Genomic DNA, 16,579 nt, shown 5'->3' on the forward strand with positions numbered 1-16,579 from the left:
ATGGTTCACTTCCCAGCTGAGGAAAAGGCACCACCGTTGGTGCCAGGCCTAACTGATCCTGCATTGAGATTAGTTTATTTTAAATTTGTGTTTTCCAGTTCACTGGTTAGGCGTGAATTTGAATTTAATCACCTCCCTTTTGGGTCTCTTTCACCTTCCCTTTCTCCCACAATCTACTCTGCTCTCCGTTCAGGCTTCTTTTCCACCTATCACCTTCCAGCTTCTCACTTCAGTCCCTTTCCCCTCAGTTGGTTTCATAAATCACTTGCAAGCTTGTATTCCTTCTCTTACTCTACTGTCGCGATGAGGCCACACTCAGGTTGGAGGAGCAACACCTTGTATTCCGTCTGAGTTACCCCCAACCTGATAGCACGAACACTGATTTCTCAAACTTCAAGTAATGGCCACCCCCTCCTGTCATTCCCCATCCCCTTTATCCCCCTCTCACGTTATCTCCTTGCCTGCACTTTCTGGTGCTCCTCCCCCTTTTCTTTCTTCCATGGCCTTCTGTCCTCCTATACGATTCCTTCTTCTCCTGCCCTGTATCTCTTTCACCAATCAACTTGCTAGGTCTTTACTTCATCCCTCCCCCATTCCCGGTTTCACCTATCTCCTTGTATTTCTTCCTCCCTCTCCCCCCCCCCCCAACCTAACTCTGACTCCTCATCTTTTTTTTTTCTCCAGTCCTGACAAAGGGTCTCAGCCCGAAATGTCGACTATCCTCCGTTCCATAGATGCTGCCTGGCCTGCTGAGTTCCTCCAGCATTTCGTGTGTGTTGCTCGGATTTCCAGCAATGGCAGTTTTTGTCTTGTTTGTGGTGTTTTCCCAATGCCTCCTCGAGGTAGCTCAGCTCTCTGAAACATGGGAAGGCGGGGGTTATGGCTCTCTGGTAGATCACAGGTTTTGTGCCAAGTTTGTTTTCTACCCATTTCCTGAATTGAACAAAGGTTGTGCTGGTTCATTTTAAGGTGGTGGCAAGTTTGTCCTCAGAAGTGGTGGTTTCAGAGTTATGGGAAGTGGTCTACATTTTCTGGGTGTGGTCATCTGTACTTTTATTGCCATAGGACAGCATAGTTGTTTATGGTGGTGCAAGTATATCAATAAATCTGGACAGTGCATGAATAGGAAGAGATTCCAAGGGAACTTCATGGAAGTTTAATAAAAGTGAAAGATCAGGAGGTAGCCAAATGAGGACAGCAAACTGATGGCTTCTGGCATTTCATATTCTGTGTACCTACACCAAACAATGTGATAATATGAATTTCGTCAGCACTTGAGGTACTGAAAGAATGGCTGATGTTGTGCCTTTTATTTAAGAAAATAATTTAAGAATTACATGCCATTAAGCTTTAAGACCATAATACATAGGAGCTGAATGGGGCCATTCAGCCCATTGCATCTGCTGCACTATTTAATCATAGCTGATTTATTTTCTCTTTCAACCCGTTTCTGCTGCCTGTAACCTTTGACACCCTTCCTAATCAGGAACCTACTAACCTCCACTTTAAATATACCCAAGGACTTTGCATCAGTGGTGTGCAAGTTAATGGAAGGGATTTTGAGGGGTAGGATTTCTTTGCATTTGGAATAGGTGAGGACACTTGAGGGATCCTACTTTCTACAATGATTCCTACATTACTCGTTCACACAGTGCACACAATGGAGCAAGTTGCAGCATGACCCACATTTTTCATCTGCACTCCTAGCTTAACAACTGTAAGACAAGATACTGAATAAAATTCTTTGTGAGCTCATCCCACATTATTACATATCTATTCTCCAGGCAGCTTCTCTTGGTATTGGTGCCTCTGCTTGGCATTGGTTTCGGTTGCTTTGCTGCCTTTTAAATCCTTCAACCTTCACTCCTGCATCCTCAACTTTGATTTCCACTATCAACCTATCTTTACACTTCTTAAAATCCCTGCTTCATCTCTCTCCCACAATTTATAATGTGCTTTAAAAACAGTTTTCTGTGCATGAACACTTTTTAAAGAAGAATAAAATCTGTCATGTAATCTCACTAAGAAGGCACCTTTTCATTTAAAATGCCTTCTCTTCAGGATATACCTATTACTATTTGTAGTCGGGTAGAGAGATTTGCTTCTCTGGTTTACAGAGAACTCTTTGAAGTGAAGCCTTATTCCACAAATTTCACATTTTCTGCCTGAAATTGGCATGTGGTCAAGAGTGGGTGGAGACACTTCAGACATTTCTGTCTCATTAGTCATGATGAGTAACTCTCTTTAGACCTGCAGTTCATAAAATTTGTCAGGCAAAGGGCAAGGGGTTGGGCACTGGCTAGATAGTTGAACTGAGACCATCTCCATGGCTTTTTAGCCTCCTGTGTTGTAATCTTTATTTTGTGGATTAACTTTTTAATGCCATTACATAATTTTTTTTTTAAAAAACCTAGTCAATGGAACTTGTAGTTGAATATGCTGTGATGGAGAACTGAATTCTGTTGTGGAAGTTGGGATACATAAGCCCTTTTATTGTAGTTGCGTATTGAGGAAGGGCTGGGAAAATGCACAAGGTTTGGGGAAGGAGCTGAATATGTTTTGGCAATGCTGTATTATTTTTGCTGCCTTATAGCTTTGTCAGCTAATTCTTTACACAGTGTAACTAGTGTACATCCTGCTTGGTGGGTGTGCAGAGAACGCGATGCACTGCTTTAGAAACATAGAAAATCTACAGCACAATACAGGCCCTTCAGCCCACAAAGCTGTGCCGAACATGTACCTACTTTAGAAATTACCTAGGGTTACCCATTACCCTCTATTTTTCTAAGCTCCATGTACTTATCCAGGAGTCTCTTAAAAGACCCTATTATATCCTCCTCCACCATCGTTGTCGGCAGCCCATTCCACGCGCTCACCACTCCCTGCGTTTAAAAAAACAACAACAACTTGCCCCTGACATCTTCTCTGTACCTACTTCCAAGCACCTTAAAACTGTGCCCTCTCGGCCTAGCCAATTCCACCCTGGGAAAAAGCCTCTGACTATCCACACGATCAATGCTTTCCATCATCTTATACACCTCTATCAGGTCACCTCCCATCCTATGTTGCTCAACCTATTCTCATAAGGCATGCTCCCCAATCCAGGCAACATCCTTGTAAATCTCCACCATTTCTGTGGTTTTCACATTCTTCCTGTAGTGAGGTCACCAGAACTGAGCACAGTCCTCCAAGTGGGGTCTGACCAGGGTCCTGCATAGCTGTAACATTACCTCTCAGCTCTTAAATTCGATCCCACGGTTGATGAAGGCCAATGCACTGTGTGACTGTGTGGCATTCTTAAACAGAAAGTCAACTTGCGCAGCAGCTTTGAGTGTCCTATAGACTTGGACCCCAAGATCCCTCTGATTCTCCACACTGCTAAGAGTCTTGCTGCTTTGTAGGGTGATCTATTGAAGAAGGTAGAAAAGCAATAATTGGTTATCTATCAGTATTGCGTGTTAATTTTTACCAAACCATTTTTTAAAATTTGATTTGTTCCCTCAAAAAAAATCAGTGATGTAAGTCTCATATCTTTGAAAAAGTTTAGAGATAGAGGATCACAGTTGCACAATGTTTTCAGGATTGTAGAGGCCTGTTTTGCAATGCAGGAGTGACTCAAACCTTAGTCGGAATCAGCAGTTTGAATATTAAAAAGAAATTCTTTCTGGTAACGTATGGGATAGAACACAGGATATTTCTATGTAGCATAGGGCACAGTACAGGCCCTTTCAGCCTACAATATTGTACCAATTTAGAACCTACTCTAAGGTTAATCTAACCCTTCCGTCCTAGAGAGTCCTCCATTTTTTCATTATCCATGTGCCTATCTAGGAGTTTCTTAAATATCCGTAATATTAATACCACCATCCTCCATGCAGCAGGGTGTTCAGTGCACCCTCTATGTAAAAAAAAACAGGCAAATAAACTTACCTCTGACATTCCCCCCCCGCCATATTTTCCCCCAACCACCTTAGAATTATATCCTCTCATATTAGCATAAGTATTTGGATGTGCTGTAAACTATTAAGACATTTTGTCATAACTCTTATTTTGAAACAAATGCCAATTCACAAATCACAAACAAAAGAAAATCTGCAGGTACTGGAAATCCAAGCAACAAACAAAATGCTGGAGGAACTCAGCATCTATAGAAAAAGGTACAGTCTATGTTTCAGGCCGAAACCCTTCTGCAGGACTGTACTTTTTTCCACAGATGCTGCTTGGCCTGCTGATTTCCTCCAGCATTTTGTGTGTGTGCGTGTTGTGTGTTGCCTGTTCCAAATGTCTGCTTTTTATATGCTGTTTAAAAACATTTCCTTGTCTGCTTTTTATTTCTGCTCTTCCCAGTTAATGCTGCATTTCTCATAATTACGGCATCACTTGAGAAACTCTTAAAAAGCTGTTCAGTGTTAGTTCTATACCTGGTATTGTTCTTGCAAAATACCAAGTCACCTAGCAACTGCTTTGACAGGACACGCCTCTAGTGCAGGGATTGCAGAAAGTCCAAGCGGTTTTGTTCTGTTCTCCGGAATGTTCTTTAAAAAAACTAGTGCTTAACTTTTGTAAATCTACGTTGACTTGTTACACTTGCATTGGATATATGTGTATCTGTTCATTTGATTGGTTTCTGCAAAGTTTATGAATGTACTGGATAGAGAAGGACTTTGGCTCAGAGCCAATGAATTTTCTGCAATGCACCAAGCCAAAAGGCTCGGTTGAACTTTAAGTAATTCCATATGGGGAAAGTAAATTTGCATGTTAGTTTTAACTTGGTGTTTGGTTGTTGTGATCATTTTAAGCATAGAAACCTAGAATTTAAGAAAAACTGAGCTAAGCACAAAATAAAGATTGCCTGAACAAGAATCAAAGAATGTTTCTGAGCACTGATGCCAAATGTGGCATTACTATCGTTGTGACATAATATTGCCTGATACACTTCTTAATATTTTTTTAAACGGAGAAGGGTTGGGGAGAGAGGTAAGGAGGGTGGAAACAAACTGATTTGAATCTATTTTGCTATGATTTTTATCTCTGGTCCTTTTTGATTTGGTTGACAAGATCATCAAACTTCAAACTATCACGTAATTATTTTGAGAATTTTTTTCTTGTTACAAATGATGTGTGAAGGTTGAACCCTTAAGCATGCATTAATCACGCTTGGTTTTAACTGAGTCTGCAGAGTGACAGGCTGCAAGTAACCAATGCCTGGTTGTTGCTATGGTTTAGTTAAATTCTTGCTAAGCAGGTTTAAGCTTGTGTTAACTTTAGGATTTGCTCAATTCACCACTGACTTCTATGGTGCAGGGTGTAGCAAGTGAGCATGCACAGAGAAGACAGGAGGCCCTTATTTTCAGTGTGTCCATAAGCATTATGACATAATTGATTATATTCGTGTCATTCAGTTTGTGCAGAAAGAATGCAACCATTTCTACTGGTCCTTAAATGCAATAGTGATAGCTTGTGAAAATGTTAAATGTTCTGTACGTTTGGAAAGTGATTAGCCGATGTAATAACGTGATCTGAGGCTATTGAAACCCTAATACAGAATCTGGCCTTTTTTTGACACCCAGTTTGAAGCTGTGGTTTGACGGCATTGTAGGCACGTTGAGAGTTGCTCCAGTCTTCAACGAAAAGCACCAAATTCAATGGCTTGAGCTGCTCCAGAATTGATGCAAGCCCTTACCAGGGGTGTTCACTCGTCCTTGGTCTCCATTGGCTCTCAGCTGCAGCTCCAAGTAGCTGTTTGCATGCGACAGCAACTATACTCTGACGCACCACTTTGACAGGCAGACGAAACAAGGTGACAGTAGCCAGTGGCCTCATACCCTGGTGAGATAGGGACACGCCTATCCTAGCATGTGAAGTCAGCTCTGGCGGACTGGGCAGATGAGATCTATAGTGAGATCCAATGGCCAGGAAGGAGGTGGTACTGCAACACTCTGTGGAGAGCGAAGGGCAAGGCAAGGAACAGAAGACGTCATGGTCATCCACTGCAACCAAGGAAGACCCCTGTTTGTGATGCTTGCTCGTACCACAGGACCCAGACTTCTGAGGTCGAGAGAGGGGATCTGCCCCAGTGCAATGGCTTTTCCACTTTAAAAAGCTCTCCCGCACAGGTTTTCTGTCATCATCGGACATGATGGACAACCACCAGGAATGTAACTTGTGAGGTCGTAAACCAGCCTCAGCCTAGACTAATGTCACAGATATCAGACTTAAAATCCCACCTTGGCTGCTGGGACTTGTTTAATCAACCAACTAGTTGCCATGGTAACGTAGGGGCTAGCACAGTGCTATTACAGCTTGGGGGTGTTCTGGAGTTCAATTCTGGCGCTATTCTGTGGTCCTCTTCATGGAATGCGTGGGTTTACTTCAGGTACCCCAGTTTCCTGCCAAAGGCATAACAGTAGGTTAATCGGCTGTGTAAAATTGTCACATGATTAGGCTGTGGTTAATCAGGGATTGTGGGGATGCTGGGGCGGCTTGGCTCAAAGGGCTGGAGTGAGGGGTTGTATCACTAAATAAATAAATATATAAATATATAAATGCAATAGTGATGGAGAATAAACAAGGAAAGACGAGACTTCAGATGCTGGAAGGACTTTGTGTATGTAGCAGGATCTCGGTGGCAAAAGGATGGCTGCCATTTTGGGTTGAGACACTGCAAGATGTAGAGGGAAGATGGGCAGGATATAGAAGTGAAAGAGAAGAGTGTAAAACAGAGACTTGTAGGTGTCAAAGGGAGCCTAGGATAATGGGCAGATGGAACTAGGTGGGGGACGGAATAGCAAAGATGAACTAAGAGAAGAAATCCAGGTAAATGTTTGAAGGGTAGATGGTGGTGGGTGGGAAAGGGTTTTGAGTCTAAGTAAGGAGGAGGGAGGGATGGATATGATGAACATAGTGGGGGAGAGAGAGAGAGAGAGATATTGGGTGGATTGGTGTGAGTTGGAAAGGATCACTGTGAGTGGGTAACCAGAAATTGGAAAATGTAATGTTCATACCATTGGGCTGTCAGCTATCCAAGCTGAATGAGATGCGGACAAGGAAACAAATCTTTTAATTATATTCTGAAAAGTGGTTCTTAATTCCACCTGGTCAGCTTCAATAAAATATGGCAATCTTGCATCAAAATTTTAAAAATACATGCAGTACATTCATTAGATCAAAATAAAAACCTGTGGGTATGTGATTGACAGACTACTTAAACTTAAGGTGATGAACACAATTTAAAAAAAAAAAAAAAAATACACCTCCTCCTTGATGTTAGGAATGAGAAAAGGGCATGTCCTTGGTGATGGGGGTCTCTCCTCACTGCTGCCATCAGGAAGGTAGTATAGGAGCTTCAGGACTTACACCACCAGGTTCAGGAACAGCTATTACCCCTTAACCATCAGGCTCTTGAACCAGAGAGGATAACTTCACCCAACTTCACTTGCCCCATCACTAACATGTTCCCATAACCTATGGATTCACTTTCAAGGACCCTTCATCTCAAGTTCTCGATATTTATTGATTTTTTTTTTCTCTTTGTATTTGCAAAGTTTGTTGTCTTTTGCAGTTTTGCTGTTTTTCCATCCTACTGGCTATGTTTTTCATTGATTCTGTTGTGTTTCTTGGATTTACTGCAAGAAAACAAATCTCGGGGTTGTATATGGTGACATAGATATACTGTACATTGAAAATAAATTTACTTTGAACTTTAAGAGGAATGGTTTAAAGAATTAATAGTAAGTGATGGAGATTTTGTACAGTGTCTTGCATCTGACTTCAAGGTAGTGGAGCGTAAATATCCTATTAGGGAGATATTGGGAAAGAAAGAGGAAAGAATTTGAAACTTGTTATCACCTAGTAACAAAGAATTGATTAAATAGAGCAAATGATGGACATGTTCCCAGGACACAATAGCATGTTTTGTAGCATTTTGAAAAAGATGTGGCTGTATGGAGGTGTAAGTTGAGATCTCATTTCCGATATCCTGGGACGGTGAGCACATTTTAATTGTGGACTAAACTGAGGAAGCAAAGGTGCGACAAGGTGAAGGAAAGATGTGTATAATCTTGGGGAAACTCATTTCATATGGGTTAATTCAAATTTAGCTGTTGTGTTTGGAGAGTGGCAGTGGCCCCTCCTTGCTAACAGTACATTTGTTTTGTAAATTTTATTTTTGGGAGGAGCCGTTTCATGTTGTACAGCTAAATATTTAGACTCACACTGTTTCTTTTGGACTGAGCTGATCATGCTTTTAATGATATAATGCTGATAAAGAAAATGCTCAAAATTCCACAGTTTGATATGTTTTAAAACAAATATTCAGAGAATTGAGGGATATGGTGCAGGAATGTGATATTCCTGGTACTTAATTGAATGTTGGAGCGGTGAAGTGGGGTAGGGTGCTGGAAAGCTAAGTGGCCTGCCATTTCTTATACCTTTCAATACTGGAAGGTGGCTCATGAGATTGGTTTAAAACATCTTTAATGGCTTTGGGCTTTGCACAAGATCCTGTGTTATCCAGCAAAATGCATGGGGACCACAATGTTCTCCACCCAGGCAAGGAAGGAAAATGGAGCTGAAACCAGTAAAAGTGAGTGTGTGTATGTGTGATATCTAAAAAAACACCCTCCCCCAGAAGACAGCCTTATACTTCATTTCCAGGGGTAGTTAAGAGTTTACATACTGATGGATCTGAAGATCACAAGTGAGGACAGCAGATTATTCCTGAAGGTATTAGTAACAATAAGCCTCTATCACCATGATTACTATTAACTTTAAATTTTCAGATTTCAGTACAGTATTTACTTTCGAGCCTCAAAAGTGCCAAGTTGAAATTCAAAATGGTTTCTGTAGATATACTCCCAATCACTTAACGACTATAGTGAGACAAAGGACAGATACCTAGCCGTATCCTTAAATGGATGTTTCCATATGTTGGGAAATGATGAATGGGAATGATTGTGGTGTGACGGGTGTTTGACTGAGTGTAAAAAGCTTGAGCCTTGGCAACACTGAGTATGGAAATTTTGACTTTTGTGGAGCTCGTGGACTTTTGAAAATGCTATTCAAATTCCAAACTTGATGAAATACTTTTGCTTTTTTTATTATTTAACCCTCACATAAACTGTTCAAGACCAGGCAAATTGTTTTTAAACTGTGCAGCATGAACATTGGAATAACTGTTCCTATTTGGCCACTGTCCCAGTGAGTTTTCTTCATGCCCACAACAGTGACCTTGTGTTTGAAGAATCTGGGGGCAGAGCAGTCACATAATAAGAATCTTGTATTTCTATAATTTGCAGATGACAGAACAGTTAGTTTGCACTTTTCAGTTCTTGTTTGACAGTCAATTAGTTCAGGATTTAACGCACTTTTTGATCTGCTACCATAAATGGAGTGTCACCATTTGTGCACAATATGTGATCAAGTCCTTCTGGACCAGTCTCTTTCAGCCCTCTAGAATTCTTACCATTGGCCTTTAGCTATAATGTACAACGAGCAAAGAACATTTGAAACAGAAGAGCAAATATAGTTTAAACTAGAAATCATTGGAATAGTCTGTGGTTCTATAGAATGTAAACAACCTTTATGTATGATTTTTCAGGCTTTTGTTATGACCAAAGTGGAGGTGGAGTGGAAAAATGTTCTTTCTTAAAGTTCACTCAAAAAGGAGCATCAGTGGGGAGAAGAGCAGGGTCTGCATTTAGCACTGATCATTTGTCTGAACCATTCTTACCTAGTATTCCATGTATATGTGCTTTTATTTCAGATTTGCAGCACCTGCAGGATTTTGATTTTCTTCCAAAATACAGTTATCTCTAACAGACTTATTTTTTAATCTAGCAGAGTTGAACCTTTTGGATCAGTTATAACACAATGTATAACTTGGTCAAATTTTGTAGGGCCCATTCTGGGATGGGATTAGCAAGCTGTGGAAGAGGCATAAGATACAAAATGCAGTTGTAAACAGCGTTTGGAGATCGCTCTGCTTCTTCGCTGTCTTAATAGTAGTTCTATCAGTCAGATTCCTACATATAACTTTTACATTAAGTCATCTAGAATTTGCGTTGGTGATAAGTGTAGCTCAGGAATCTGCACACTTGCCTCAACAGCAACACTTGGCAGAATATTGGAGAACCAATCCATGCCAAAACTCTATCTTCTGCAGAGGAAACGAGGCAGCAGAATTGGATAAAAAGGTGTGACAGTGCTGAATTTGGAGGTGGGAGGATCCATCTTTCAGGAGTGGCATTGTACAGTACTGTGCAAATGTCTTAGGCACCCAAATACAAGCTTGGGTGCCCAAGGCTTTCACCAACATGGAACAGAGAACGAGTTTGTAGATCTGTCGGGAGCAAAGGATGTTGGAAATGGAAGGGTGGTTCAGATGGCAGAGGAGAAGTGCCAGGGGCCAGGGGTGGTAGGGGTCCAGATACACCCAGCCCCTGAGATAGTAGGCATAGTCATTTGATTCCAAACAATTGGTTTATTGATCATTACAGAATATCTCTCTGGTGCTTCCTGCTCCCTCCCTTTCCCTTTTCCCAGCCATGATTTCCCCCGTCTCCCTGCCCCCTTCCGACTCGGTACACAATAGGGACCCAAATCAGAATCGGGTTTATCATCACACACATGTCATGATTTTTTTTTGTTGCAGCAGTACAGTGCAGTACATAAAATTACTACAGTACTGTGCAAATGCCCTGGGCTATATATATGTGCCTAAGACTTTGGCACAGTACTGTATGTTTGGAGAAAAATTTGTGGGTGTCATAGATGGGAGAGGATAGAATTTGGCGGCGGGGGGGGTGTCAAATGACAGATGAATCATTGGCCAGATGTAAAGCACTATACATGGTAAGTGATCTTTTTGTGTAATCATATTATGCAAATAGAAGTGCTGACAATTTTGGCCTACAATCTTCTGCTCTAAATGCAGTTGCCTTCTCGCAGGAGGCGTCACTGGCATAGACCAAGAAACTGGTCTGTTGTCACCCTATTGCCTCTGACCTTGGAAATTTTATTGGAAGGGAATTTTGTGATACAGTGTAGTGTACATATAACCGGATCAAAGACAAACAACCAGCGTGTACACTGTGATGTGACTTCAGAGTCAGACCCTGTTTGAGGGCCGGGTAAAGTTAGCTCAGCACTTAAATGAACACTTTAAATTAGTGCAGCCAATTCATCATGACTTTGGATTTGGTTATTACATTCAACGCAAGAGTGAAGGCTGTTCTGTTCTCATTTAAGGGCTGAGAAAAATCTAATATTTGCTGATGAACTTGCAAACACGTAGGAGTAATGATCCAATTGCACCCACACAGAAAATTACATTTGATTGCTTAAGGCTGGGAAATAGCACTGAGTATATGATTGATTGTCACTGAACAGTGGTGAGTCAACCATCTGATCAGTGCCACAGAGTAGATGAAGCCTAGTGGCAGCAATTTGAACAGTAAATTGTGATTCCTTGTCCCTTCTGGTATTATTAAACAAATCTCAAGTGGTGAGATCATTAGTGCTACCAATCTGGCAAATGCCTAGCTGTAGCATTTAAAGGGAGGTGTTCTCTGGACGAATATACAAGTCCCTGGAAAATTATGGCATGCTGTGCCTGACAATAGCCATTTATGTTGCACTTAATGCAACATAATCAGTATGGCATTGTGATTAAGGCTGAAACTTCCAGAGAGTTCTGGCACTTGCATTTCCATAACCAAGAATGATAAGTAAGTATGGCACTAGGTCATTCAACAGCTTGTGTCTGCTCCACCATTCATACAGTTTTCTTTTACTTGAATATTATTTTCTTGTATAAATCCCATGACTCTTGCTATCCAAAAATCTATGATCTCTACCTTGAGTATACATAGGACTGCCGAAGCTGGATGGAGATTCCCTCTCGGGTGATGAAATTCCTTCTCATCTTGGTTTTGAGTAATTGACCCTCTTTTTTTTTTTCAGGCTGTGATCCCATAGATGACTGGATTGGCGCTGCTTCCTGCACGCATGCAGAACTCGTTGACTTTATTAACTTTGCCTCCAACTTTCACCCTGCCCTCAAGTTTACCTGGTCCATTTCTGACATCTCCCTCCCCTTTCTAGATCTTTCTGTCTCTGTCTCTGGAGACAGCTTATCCACTGATGTCTACTATAAGCCTACTGACTCTCACAGCTATCTGGACTATTCCTCTTCTCACCCTGTCTCTTGCAAAAACGCCATCCCCTTCTCGCAATTCCTCCGTCTCTGCCGCATCTGCTCTCAGGATGAGGCTTTTCATTCTAGGACGAGGGAGATGTCTTCCTTTTTTAAAGAAAGGGGCTAACCTTCCTCCACTATCAACTCTGCTCTTAAACGCATCTCCCCCATTTCACGTACATCTGCTCTCACTCCATCCTCCCGCCACCCCACTAGGAATAGGGTTGCCCTGGTCCTCACCTACCACCCCACCAGCCTCCAGGTCCAACATATTATTCTCCGTAACTTCCGCCACCTCCAACGGGATCCCACCGCTAAGCACATCTTTCCCTCCCCCCTTCTCTCTGCTTTCCGCAGGGATCGCTCCCTACGCGACTCCCTTGTCCATTTGTCCCCCCCATCCCTCCCCACTGATCTCCCTCCTGGCACTTATCCGTGTAAGCAGAACAAGTGCTACACATGCCCTTACACTTCCTCCCTTACCACCATTCAGGGCCCCAAACAGTCCTTCCAGGTGAGTCAACACTTCACCTGTGAGTCGACTGGGGTGATATACTGCGTCCGGTGCTCCCGATGTGGCCTTTTATATATTGGCGAGACCCGACACAGACTGGGAGACCGCTTTGCTGAACATCTACGCTCTGTCCGCCAGAGAAAGCAGGATCTCCCAGTGGCCACACATTTTAATTCCACATCCCATTCCCATTCTGACATGTCTATCCACGGCCTCCTCTACTGTAAAGGTGAAGCCACACTCAGGTTGGAGGAGCGACACCTTATATTCCGTCTGGGTAGCCTCCAACCTGATGGCGTGAACATCGACTTCTCTAACTTCCGCTAAGGCCCCACCTCCCCCTCGTACCCCATCTGTTACTTATTTTTATGCACACATTCTTTCTCTCACTTTCCTTTTTCTCCCTCTGTCCCTCTGAATATACCTCTTGCCCATCCTCTGGGTACCCCCCCCCTGTCTTTCTTCCCGGACCTCCTGTCCCATGATCCTCTCGTATCCCCTTTTGCCTATCACCTGTCCAGCTCTTGGCTCCATTCCTCCCCCTCCTGTCTTCTCCTATCATTTTGGATCTCCCCCTCCCCCTCCCCCTCCAACTTTCAAATCCCTTACTCACTCTTCCTTCAGTTAGTCCTGACGAAGGGTCTCGGCCTGAAACGTCAACTGCACCTCTTCCTACAGATGCTGCCTGGCCTGCTGCGTTCACCAGCAACTTTGACGTGTGTTGCTTGAATTTCCAGCATCTGCAGAATTCCTCGAGTTTTTGTTTTTGATGCCATAGATGAGGTAGTTCTGTGATTATTGTTGGGCATCCTTCTGCATCTAAGAGTGTGTGCATTTATTTTATTTACCCTGCACATCTAGGACTTTGTTTCTAGCAAGTGAGAGCTACTGCTGTTGGCCAACGACTTGCATCTGGGACACACGATTGCATCTCCTTGCCGTCCTCATAGCAGGAATGAAATTAGTGTAAATCAAGGAATAAGGGAAACCTACTGTTCAAAGTTAATTGTGCGTTGCCTCATTCCATAGAGTTTGTTTTCAATATTGGGTTGAGCAGAATTGATTAACACTAATAGAACAAAAACTAGCGAGGCAGTGCTTTGGGAAGCTGGGTCCTCACAGTTGCTGAAAGCACAACTGTATTGTATTTGTGTGGCAAATAGCAAGGGGTCATTTGGGATATATGAATCTTGCTTAAAGTTTTTGTACCTTCAGTCTTGCTTTGATGGTGAAGAACCATTCACTCTGATTTTTTTTTTTTAAACAGTCAACTGGGAGATTGTTAAATAAGATTAAATCTTGCCCAAACTTGCACTATGTTACAAAAAACATTACTGGAAGATTTTAATGACTTAAAATTCATAGTTTTGCTGGAAAAATACAGCTGTATTTTCCCCCTCTATCCTTAAGCCAAGGAATAAGAACTATCCAAATCAACACACACAATGCTGGAGGAATTCGCCAGGTCAGGCAGCATCTATGGAAATAAATAAACAGTTGACGTTTCTGACCGAGACCCTTCTTCAGCACTGGAAAGGAAGGGAAAAGATGCCAGAATTAAAAAGGTGGTGTGAGGAGGGAAACTAGGATAGCTGGAAGGTGATGGGAGAAGCCAGGTGGGTGGGAAAGGTAAAAGGCTGGAGAGGAAGGAATCTGATAGGAGAGAAGAGTGGATCATCAAAGAAAGGGAAGGAGAATGGGACTTGGGGGAGGTGATAGGCAGGTGAGAAGAGGTAAGAGACCAGAGTGGGGAACAGAAGAACTATTATTACGTCGACGCAGGCCTAGGGGGCCGGCATCAGGCACGATGACAGACTCTCCACTTCTCCTTCTCCCTCTCCCTCTCCCTCGTCAGTGTGTTCAGTTCATCTACATTAGCCGTGCCGCTGTCTTCTAGGAGCATGTTGACCATAGTCTTGGGAGGGCGCCCAGGGTTCATCCTCCTGTGCTTGGGGCTCCCATATGATGACTAGGCTGGCAGGTAGCTCGGGGTGGCGTAGACACTGCCCCACTAGTTGCAGTCTTCTCGCCTCGATTTTAGTGGAGAGCATCGGTAGGTTGTTAAGGAGCTCAACGTTCGTCATGTGCTGTTGCCAACTCACATCAAAACAGAACAGAAGAAAGTAGAGAAGGAAATTTTTGTGTTTTTTTTTTTACCAGAAGGAGAAATTGATATTCATGCCATCAGGTTGGAGGCTCCCCAGATGGAACATAAGGTGTCGGTCCTCCAACCTGAGGGTGGCCATACCCTGGCACAACAGGAGGGCATGGACTGACATGTCAGAACAGGAATGGGTGATTCGCAGGTGAGGTGTTGCCTCTCCTGAAAGGACTGTTTGGGGCCTGGAATGGAGGTGAGGGAGGAGGTGGAAGGGCAGGAGTAGCTCTTTGGTCCTGTAAACCTCAGGTTTGGCCAGCATGTGTTTGTCTAGGGGAAGGCAGCCTCTGGCCTAGCCAGACTGAGGGATCTTGTTTGTGCGGATGCTGCATGATGTGTTGCCCGGTTACAAATCCGCACCGCAAAATATCAGACAGTACACCATATGCAATTAAACAAATGAACTTTGTAAATCTTAATCAAAGCCAAGACCTCTTACTAAGGGTTAGTAAAGGAAAAAAAAAAGGAAAAAGGGCCATTGTAATGAAACAGTCTAATGTGCACGTTGGAGCTCACAGACTCGTCCGTTCATTCCCCCATCGTCCTTCCCCGAGCGTCGCTGACCATCGGACCCTTGCTTCAAGTCCACTCTGTCTGGCGGTCTACCAACTCTTTCCATTCACGTCCTCTCTTCATCTCTTGCTGACAAAAGACCGCAAAATCCCTCCTCCCAGACCCACAAGAAAGAACAACATCCCTCTCATTGGCTAGCATACATTCCAAAGCCCCCATTATCTCTAGTCATAACCCAAACATTGCTGCTATAGAGAAACTATTACCTTAGTGAAACATTTCAGAGAGGCCATTACATTAGCAGTGTAACCTTACAGCGCGTTACAGTCCCTTGAAGAGATAAGTGCTGAGAGGGAGATTAGTGGGAGAGATGAATGGACAAGGGAATCATGGAGGGAGTAATCCCTACAGAAAGTGTAGAGTGGAGAAAGAGTAAAGATATGTTTGATGGGAGAATCCCTATGGAGATGGCCAAAGTTATAGCGAATGATGTGTTCGATGTGGAGGCTGATGGGGTGGTAGATAAGGACACGAGGAACCCTGTCACTGTTAAGGTGGCGGGAAGATTGGCTGAGTGCGGATGTTCAGGAAATGGAGGAGATGCAGGCAAGGAAAGGAAACCCCATTCTTTGAAGAAGGAGAACATCCGTCATGTCCTGGAAAGGATTAGATTAGATTATGAGGACACTCAGTCCTCGTTTATTGTCATTTAGAAATGCATGCTTTAAGAAATGATACAATGTTCCTCCAGAGTGATATCACAAAAAAAAGGACAAACCAAAGACTAACACTGACAAAACCACATAATTATAACATATAGTTACAGCAGTACAAAGCAATACCATAGTTTGATAAAGAGCAGATCATGGGCACAGTTTAAAAAAAAAAGTCTCAGATTTCCAATTGACTCCCGATAGTCCCCGATAGCAGGTGGCAAAAGGGAGAAACTCTCCCCACCATAAACCTCCAGGTGCCAACAACTGCCGATGCATTGGAAGCACCCGACCACAGCCGACACTGAGTCTGTCCGAAAAGTTCGAGCCTCCAACCAGCCCTCCGATACAGCCTCCCGAGCACCATCCTCTGCCAAGCGCCTTCGACCTCGCCCCGGCCGCTGAGCAACAAGCGAAGCCGAGCACTTGAGACCCTCTCCTCCGGAGATTCTGGTCACACAGTAGCAGCGGCAGCGAGGCAGGCA

General features: G+C 43.2%; 1 protein-coding gene across 4 annotated transcripts in view; it reads left to right on the plus strand.

Moving 5' to 3' along the window:
• Positions 1-16,579, plus strand: part of LOC140185737 (myoferlin-like) — a 267,873-nt gene that overhangs the window by 13,010 nt on the left and 238,284 nt on the right. The window lies entirely within an intron of this gene.

Source organism: Mobula birostris, chromosome 21 (genome assembly GCF_030028105.1).
Source record: "Mobula birostris isolate sMobBir1 chromosome 21, sMobBir1.hap1, whole genome shotgun sequence".
Taxonomy (NCBI): Eukaryota; Metazoa; Chordata; class Chondrichthyes; order Myliobatiformes; family Myliobatidae; genus Mobula; species Mobula birostris.